Here is an 8,438-nt window from a genome sequence, read left to right on the forward strand (position 1 = left end):
TTAAATAATTACTATTTTTTTTTGTGGTGAGACTATTTAAGATCTACTGTCTTAGCAACTTCCAATTATATAATATTATTAACTATAATTACCATGCTGTACTTTAGATCCCTAGAACTAATTCATCTTATAACTGGAAATTTGTATCCTCTGACCAATATCTCCCATTTCCCCCACACCCCCAGTCCCCGGTAACCAACATTTTACTCTCTGTTTCCATGAGTTTGGCTCTTTTAGATTCCACATATAAGTGAGATCATACAGTATTTGTCTTTCTCTGTCTGATTTCTTTCACTTAGCATAATTCTCTCAAGATTCATCCATGTTCTCAGGATTTCCTTCTTTCTCACGGCTAAATAATATTCCATTGTGTTTACATATACCACAACTTCTTTATCCATTCATCCTTTTTTTTTTTTTTTTTTTTTTTTTTTGCGATACGCGGGCCTCTCACTGTTGTGGCCTCTCCCGTTGCGAAGCACAGGCTCCGGATGCGCAGGCTCAGCGGCCATGGCTCACGGGCCCAGCTGCTCCACGGCATGTGGGATCCTCCTGGACCGGGGCATGAACCTGTGTCCCCCGCATTGGCAGGCGGACTCTCAACCACTGCGCCACCAGGGAAGCCCTCCATTCATCCTTTGACAGAAACTTAGGTTGTTTCCGTATCTTGGCTATGGTAAATAATGCTTCAATGAACTTGGGAATGCAGATATCTCTTCAAGATCCTGTTTTCATTTCCTGTGTATATATACCCAGAAGTGGAACTGCGGGATCATGTGGTAGTTCTATTTTTAATTTTTTGAGCAACATCCACACTATTTTCCATAATGGCTGTACTAATTTGCATTCCCACCGACAGTGCACAAATGTTCCCCTTTTTTCCACACCCTCACCAACACTTGTTATCTCTTGTCTTTTTGATAATAGCCATTTGTTTTGCTATTGAGTTATATGAGTTCTTTACATAGTTTGAATATTAACCCCTTATCAGATACGTGATTTGCAAATACATTCTCCCATTCCATAGGCTGCCTTTTCATTTTGTTGAGTGTTTCTTTCGCTCTGCAGAAGCTTTTCAGTTTGATGTAATCCCACTTGTTAATTTTTGCTTTTTTTGCCGTGTTTCTAGTGTCATATCCAAAAAATCATTGCCAAGACCACTGTTGAAGAGATTTTCCCATTTTCTTCTTCGAGTTTTACAGTTTCTGTTCTTATGTTTAAGTCTTTAATCCATTTTGAGTTAATTCTTTTAAGTGGTATAAGATAGGGGTCCAATTTTATTCTTATGCTTGTAGTTACCCAGGTTCCCCAGCTTCATTTATTGAAGAGAATATCTTTACCCATTAAGTTTTCTTGGTTCCCTTGTCAAATATCAGTTGACCATATATTCAAGGGTTTATTTCTAGGCACTTGATTTTGTTGCATTGGTCTATGTGTCCTTTTTTTTTTTTGCCAGTACCATACTGTTTTGATTACTATAGCTTTGCCATGTAGTTTGAAATCAGAAACTGATGCCTCTAGCTTTGTTCTTTTTTCTCAGGATTGCTTTGGCTATTTGGGATCTTTTGTGGTTTCATACAAATATTAGAATTATTTTCTATTTCTGTGAAAAAAGCAGTTGAAATTTTGATAGGGATTTCATTGAATAACGATGACTTTGGGCAGTATGGATATTTTAACAATATTAATTATTCTAATCCACGAGCATGGCACAATTTTCCATTTGTTTGTGTCTTTTTCATATTCTTTCATCAGAGTTTTGTAGTTTTCAGTACAGATCTTTCACCTTTTTGGTTAAATTTATTCCTAAATACTTTGTTGTTTTTGATATTATTGTGAATGGGATTATTTTATTTCTTTTTTGGATGTTTTGTTGTTAGTGTATAGATGCCCAACTGATTCTGTATGTTGATTTTGTATTGTGCAACTTTACTGAATTCTCTGATTAGTTCTAACAATTTTTTTGGTGGCGTCATTAGGGTTTTCTACATATCAGATCATATCATCTGCAGAAAAAGATAATTTTGCTGCTTCTTTTTTGAGTTGAATGCCTTTTATTTCTTTTTCTTGCCTGATTGCTCTGGCTAGGACTTCCAGTACTATGTTGAATAAGAGTGAGAGTGAGAATCCCTGTCTTGTTCCTGATTATAGAGGAAAAGCTTTTAATTTTTTGCCATTGAATATAATGTTAGCTGTGGGTTTGTCATACATGGCCTTTATTATGTTGAGATATGTTTCTTGTACACCCGATTTGTTGAGCATTTTTTATCATGAAATGTTGTTGTATTTTGTCACTTTTTTCTGCATCTATTGAGATGATCATATGATTTTTATCTTTCATTCTATTAATGTGGTGTATCACATTTATTGATTTATATATGTTGAACTATCCTTGCATCTCAAGGATAAATCCTGATTGATCATGGTGTAAAATCTTTTTATGTGCTGTTGAATTTGGTTTGCTAACATTTTGTTGAGAATTTTTGCATCTATATTCATTATGGATATTGGTCTGTAGTTTTCTTGTAGTGTCCTTACTTATCTGGTTTTGGTATCAGGGTAATGTTGGCCTCATAAAATGTGTTTGTTAGTGTTCCCTCCTTTTATTTATTTATTTTTAGTGTTCCCGCCTTTTTAATTTTTTGGAAGAGTTTGAGAAAAATTGTCATTAATTTTTCTTTAAATGTTTGGGAGAATTTACTAGTAAAACCACCTGGTCCTGGGCTTTGTTGTTTCTTGCAAGTTTTCTGATTACTGATTCAATCTCCTTACTCTTTGGTCTATTCAGATTTTCTATTTCTTCATGATTCAGTCTTGGTAGGTAGTGGGTTTCTAGGAATTTTTCCATTTCTTAAAATTATCCAGTTTGTTGGTGTATAATTGTTCATAGCAGTCTCTTATGATCTTTTGTATTTCTGTGGTATCAGTTGCAATATCTCCTCTTTCATTTCTGATTTTATTTTTTTAACTCTTTTCTTAATTTTTCTTTGTCTAGCTAAAGGTTTTTCAATTTTGTTTATCTTTAAAAAAACAGTTCTTCATTTTATTAACTTTTTCTATTGTTTTTCTGGTCTCTCATTTATTTCCTTCTGCTAACATTGGGTTTAGTTTGTTCTTCTTTTTCTAGTTCCTTAAAGTGTAAAGTTAGGTTCTTTGATATCCTTCTTTTTTCTTAACGTAGACATTTATTGCTATAAACAACCCCCTTAGAAATGCTTTTGTAACATCCTGTTAGTTTTAGTATGTTTATTTCTAGGGAGGACAGGAAGTGGTGGTGACCAGAGTCAGTGCTGACTACAGAGGGCCAGCTGCAGGTATCTATGTAGTGGTAAGGACCAGTTGCAGATACATATGTAGTGATGGGGGCCAGGGCAGGCAGCAAGGGCTGGGGCCAACTATGGACTCACTGACAGCTGTGGGATGCCAGCTGTTGTGGTGTACTACCATGGCTGCTGGGTCTTGCCATGGGTGCATGGCTGTGAAGGCCAGTGATGGGGGCTGGGCCAGGGGCATGCAGATGCCTAGCTGGAGGGGCTCAGCTGCAGGTGAGAGCAGTGGTACAGGCCAGTGCCAGAAGACAGGGTTTAATCTGGTCCCACAAGCACCTGCATGGGCTCTGGTCATTGATGTGCTCTCCTGTGGCTGCACAGTCTCCTCCTGGGTATACGTATTGCAGTGGAGTCCAGTGACAGGCATCAGGCCAGTGGCATGCAAGTGCACAGCTGGAAGGGCTAACCCTGAATGTACATACAGTGGTGGGGTTCAACTCAGAGGTCTAGACTGGTGTGTTGCATTCGCAGAGCTGCAGAGGCCTGGGCTGAGTAGGTGCAATCCCCTGGCTCTGGTAGGGTGAGAGGTAGGGAAGGGAGCAGGGAGGGACTCAGGCGGCTGTTGTCAGTGAAGATGAGTATCTGTGGGGTGAAAGCTGATGACATTTTCAGGGCTCCTCAGTGGCTGTTTGGGCCATTGGTTTCTTCTGTGGCCAAATCTGTCAGGTTTATCTGCAAAGCTGGTCACTTTGAACTGTAATTGCTCTAGCTGTATGGCTGCTACTGGTAGCCCTTGTTTTTCTTCCTTGTTTCTAGCCATCTCTATATGTCTCATCTTTGCAGGTCTGGGTTGGGTGAATCTAACGTGGGATGTTTGTGCAGTGTCCCAAAAGGCTGGGGATGCCAGTTACTCACCTTACTCTTCCTTTCCTGCTGAAGCAAACTCTTTCTAGTTGGGAAGCTTCTCCTTGGCATTGAGCCATGCTGGCTTGGGGGATGGGATGAAGCAGGCAGAGTTAAGCTGTCTTCCCTCTTTTCTTGCAGTTGTTTTCAGGTTTTTGTTCCACTGTGTTGCTGAAGTTGTTTTTTGTTTTTTGTTTCTTTTTTGGTCATGCTGTGCAGCTTGTGGGATCTTAGCTCTCCCACCAGGGATTGAACCCAGGCCCTCAGCAATGAAAGCACAGAGTCCTAGCCACTGGACTGCCAGGGAATTCCCTGTTGCTGAAGTTTCTTAGGTGGACCCCAGAGCTCTCCCAGAACTGTTTTTGTTTGTGGATAACTGTCTAACTGTTGATCTTTGTGGGAGGAGGGAGGCTGAGGTCTCCTATCACACCATTTTTTTGATGTCACTCACCTTTTATGTCATGCTTTTAAAGGCACAATGGATGTGGATTATTTTGCTTTCAAAATAGTTGACAAAGTATGTGTTTATTGTAGTCACTATACCTGTGTGAAAAGATTACATTATATATTGACATTCCCAGATTCATCACAATGTTCCCAACTCACAGGAAATCAATGATCAGAAAAATATGCATATTTAAAATGCAACATATCACAGCAGAATTTCTCCACAAAAATAAAAATGAAAAAATTGCAACCATAGTAAATTTCTGAGTGGCTCATTTGTTAGTCGAGCAAGGAAAGCCGTTTACTGATGGTGAGTTAATTAAGTCATGTTTGATTGCAGCAGCTAAAGACGTATTTCTGGAGAAAATAAACTTGTTTAAGACCAGTAGCCTTTCACTGAGAACAGTTCCTTGAAGAGTTGAGGACACTGGGAGCAACATCAATAGTTAATTAAAAAACAAAGTATTAAACGATTTCCACAGGTTTTCCTTGTCTCTTGATGAGTTGACAGATGTTACTAATACCGTTCAGTACATTGTTTATTCAAGGAGTCAATGCTGAGTTTGACTGAAGAATCAGCCTCTATAAATTGTCAGCATGGAACAACTATAGATGAGAATATTTTCAAAGAAGTTGAGAAAGCTTTAATTCAGTACAACCTGAAGGGGAATCTGCTAAGATGAGTTCCAAATGATGGTGATAAAAATATGTGTGGAGCAGAGAAGGCTTACCTGAACAAATTTATAAAGCTTGTGAAATGATAGGTGTTTAAAGCCTGTGGTTAATCATTGTGTTATTCATCAGTGGGTCATTTGCAGAAAGTTTTTCAATTTCTTGTGCTTTTGAACCAGTAGCCTCCATGTTAAACTTCATTTACTCTGGTGGACTTAACAATCATCAGTTTTGTGAACTTTTGTCAAAAATAGAAGCTGAATATTTTGCCTTGCCCTACCATACAGCAGTTTGATGGCTTAGCAGTGGTAGTTTTTGTTTTGTTTTGCGGTACGCGGGCCTCTCACTGTTGTGGCCTCTCCCGTTGCGGAGCACAGGCTCCGGACGCGCAGGCTCAGTGGCTATGGCTCACGGGCCTAGCCGCTCCGCGCCATGTGGGATCTTCCTGGACCTGGGCACGAACCCGTATTCCCTGCATCAGCAGGCGGACTCTCAACCACTGCGCCACCAGGGGAGCCCAGCAATGGTAGTTTTAACGCAATTTTTGAACTCAGGCCTGAGACTGAATTTTTTTGAAATGAGAACTTCCCTCGATCACTTTTATTGAACACTGACTGGTTTTGAAAATTCACTTTTGCTGCAGACTTGGTTAATTTCTCAGTATAAAATTACAAGGCAGACAGTGCCCATATGCAAATGTAATGCTGTGGGAAAGTAATTTTAAGAACAACTGATGCTGTTTGAATCACAAGTAATGTCAAGCTGTTTAATATACTTCCTGTGCTGTCAAAGTTTTAAAAAGAAGCAAGATCTTCATTCCCACAAAAATTTGCAGGAGATATATTCTCTATGCTCAAACTACAGTTCCAAAAGCATTTTTGGATCTTAATGCATGTAGAAAGGAAATTTCCATATTTCAAAATCCATGTAACTTTGCAGCTGAGTATCTTCCACCTAACCTTCAATTGAAAGTGATTAATCTGCAATATAATGACATGGTAATTGGCAAATATCAAGAGAAGAACCTAACAGAATTCTGTAAATTACTTCCAAGTGATAAATATGCTCAATTAAAATCATACTCTCATAGATTGATATCAGTATTTGGCCATATCTATCTGTGTAAAAGGTGTTTTCAAAGATGAAATGCATAAAATCACATTATAGATCAGCATTAACAGATGAATATTTGGAACTGATTTTGATGACAGGGAATATAAACTTTGAATCCCAATTAAATGAACTATTATCTTCCAACAAAGAATTCCATTCTTCTCATTAGTAGACCTGAATTACAAATGACTGTGCTCAATTATCATTACACTTTGGATTTCATCAATAAAAGTTTTGTGGAAATTTGTTTTCTCTCTTTTTATTTAAGTTTCTATATAATATCCTCAATTTTGCTTCTTGGTTCACAAACCTAAAATATTTACTTTCTGGCTCATTACAGAAAAAATTTGCTGACCTCTGGTTTTAATCAATCCTGTTCTATCCCCTGGGGCTGGAAACACTGCTGGGTCAAATAAAAATGGGTATTATTTTAACATGGGAATTCCATCAAAATAATGTATCTTGATATTAGCAAGGATCTGATGGTGTCATATGAGTAAGAAAAGTGATTGGTTACAGTTAATACGGATACATGGCTACATCATCCCTATTGCTCCAGCTGACACTGAGCAAACCACCAGACATGAGGTGGCTGAGGCTATTCTAGAACAGCCAAGCTGCCAGCTGACTGCAGACACATAAGGAGACTCAGGAGGAACCAGCAAAAGCCAGCCTATATCAGAAGAATTGCCTAAGCAACCCACAGGATCCTGAAAATGAATAAATGTTTCTTTTTTTGTTTGTTTGTTTTTGTTTTTTTAGGTAGCCAGTCTTTTTATTAGCACCATTTGCTTGTGCTCATCTATTGCACCCCTTTTTAAAAGACCTATTTCTTTTGCTTTGTTAAAAAAAAAACACCCCGATTTCCCAACACCTTAGTGTGATGAAATGTTCCAGGATTAAGTTATGTAATTGCATTGCAAAATAATAATGCATCTACCTTTCAGCAACCTTATGCAAACCACTATTTGATTTTACCTACTCAGATTTAACAACTCTGCAATGCACAATAACCCTTTATGTGACTTCATGGGATGCCCTGAAAAGGGCTCTTTTTTTCAATGTTGAGGTATGGCAGATCCTGTACTCTCAGCCACCAAAGCCCTAAAGTACATCCCTGGGGTTTGAGCTTGTAGACCACCATGGCTGTGACTGCTTTGGGCTTGGCATACTCTGTGTAGGTGACTGTATCCTGGATCATGTTCATCAGAAAGACCTGGAGCACCCTGCCAGTCTCCCCTTGGAAGAGGCTAGAGATAGGCTTAATGCCTCCATGCTGTGCCAGACACTGGATGGCAGGCTTCCTGATCCCCAGGTTTTTGCACAGCATTTTTCCATGGTGCTTGGCCCCTCCCTTCCCTGGGCCTTTTCCACCCTTACCATGACTAGACATGGTTGCTTTTGCAATATCAACATTTGTGATTTTAAGCCTCTAAGTTCTGGGGTGGTTTGTTACACAGCAAAAGCTAACTGTTGTAGGTAATCAAGGTAAGATTGATTGAGAGATATCTTCTTTTTGCCCCTTCACTGTGCCCCAGGAGATGGACCTATATGAACAGCATCATTGGGTTCCCTTGCGTCAGAAGATCAGAAAGAGAGAGGAGAACGAGGGAGGCCAAAGTATTAACTCCTGGGCTCTCCTCTCCCTGTTGGGTCACTGTGGACTGGCTGTGTTCTTTGACCAAAGCTCCCAATTCCTGTCAGGTAGTCCTTATGTACACAGCCTTCTCCATGTTTGGTAACTACTCCTTATTCTTGCCCCTTTAGGCTCAGAGGTGATTTTAGGGGCCTCAATGTTCCTGAGTTTCCCTTGTGATCTCTTTATTCCATGCCCACACTTTTGTTTATAGTCCCTTATTAAATGCTTCTCCATTTTCCTAATTTGATTGTGCCATCTGTTTCCTGCTGGGACCCTGACTGAGAGAGTAGGCCTTCTCCAGGAGGTAATATCTCAGCAAAGGCTTGAATGATTCAATGGAATGAGTCATAAGAATATGAGGGGGGAAGTGCCAAGATCCTGCAGCAGCAAGTAAG

At 39.4% G+C, this 8,438-nt stretch overlaps 1 pseudogene; it reads right to left on the reverse strand.

Moving 5' to 3' along the window:
• Positions 1–7,493: 7,493 nt before the first annotated feature.
• On the reverse strand, positions 7,494–7,797 carry LOC102993278 (histone H4-like; annotated as a pseudogene).
• Positions 7,798–8,438: the final 641 nt, after the last annotated feature.

This window comes from Physeter macrocephalus, chromosome 9 (genome assembly GCF_002837175.3).
Source record: "Physeter macrocephalus isolate SW-GA chromosome 9, ASM283717v5, whole genome shotgun sequence".
Lineage (NCBI taxonomy): Eukaryota > Metazoa > Chordata > Mammalia > Artiodactyla > Physeteridae > Physeter > Physeter macrocephalus.